Source organism: Chrysochloris asiatica, unplaced genomic scaffold (assembly GCF_000296735.1).
Source record: "Chrysochloris asiatica unplaced genomic scaffold, ChrAsi1.0 scaffold00539, whole genome shotgun sequence".
NCBI lineage: Eukaryota > Metazoa > Chordata > Mammalia > Afrosoricida > Chrysochloridae > Chrysochloris > Chrysochloris asiatica.
Window position 1 is genome coordinate 140,230 of NW_006409057.1, and position 1,304 is coordinate 141,533.

A 1,304-nucleotide genomic window follows, 5' to 3' on the forward strand; every position below is an offset into this window, starting at 1 on the left:
GCTTCATTTCAGCTCTAGCCCTCAGTGGCTAGGTCCTTGTCCATGGGTTTAGGAGTCCCCAGGTCTCACCATACTTCAACCCATTCAATTGTTTCTCTACTCTATGTCATCTCTAAGTCAATGTGAGTCTATAGAACATGGCCAAACTCAGACTACATCTTCATTGTGCTTTTTCCCCACTTCTGCTCAACAGTAGCCCAATGTGGTATCCAGCAAGCTTACATGCCTGCTCATGTGTTCCCTTTGAGTTTCTGTCTTGAAGGGGGATCTGTCCTTAAAAGAGTTGATTACTTGCCTTGATTGCTCCCCTGCTGACACCTTGCTTGTTCTTGTGGTAGTCAACCAGACTGCAGTTTTTGTTTTTGTGTTTTCTTTCAAGAAGTATTTTCTTTTCTCTTCTTCTAGCTACTCCAGGCTGGTCTTCTTGTCCTTTCAAGTGGCAATGTTCTGGATAGGGCTTAGGATCCCAGCTAAGGTTCTATGCAGTAGAAAGCCTCAGCAAGATGCCTATTTCACTGAGCAACTTCTAGAATCCCTTTTAGATGTTCCAGTGAGTTATAGGCTGAAGACAGGCTTACAAGCTTTCTGTAATCATATTTCCTGATATTCCTTTCCATTCCACTCAAGATTCTATTTTACAATAGTGGTGGTGATGGTTGTGTGCCATGGAGTCGGTTCCGACTCATAGTGTACAGGGTTTCTGAGGCTGTAAATATTTAATGGAGCAGAAAGCCTCATGTTTCTTCTGCTGAACAGCTGGTAGTTTTGAACTGCTGACTTTGAGGTTCACAGCCCGATTCATAACCGCTACACTACCAGAGCTCCTTATTTTACAATAGTAGTCAAGGGAAACCAACATTCATGATACAGTCAAGCATCTTAACATTATTCCCCCTCTTTTACTCATTCAGACTATGTCTTGATCCCTGTATCACAGAGCCCTGTTGTTACAAGGTTAATCATACACCACTATTTACCTCTTTCCCATTTAGTCCATGCAAGCATTCCTAAGTGTTCCACTATCTACCTTTTTCTTCTACCCCCTCCCACTTCTTGTATATTGCCCTCTCAAATACCTGGACTGTTATGTGTATGGCCCAAAACCTGTGCTCTACCTTCCCGTTCTTCCCATTTCTGTAACCAACAAAGATTTCTTTTTTTCTTTATTATGTGTATCTTTTCTTAAGCTTTTATAATAATGGTCTTATGCAATATTTGTCCTTTTGTGACTGATCAATTTCCCTTAGCATAGTGTCCTCAAAGTTCATCCATGTTATGCAGTGGTTTGCAGCATCCTTGTTATT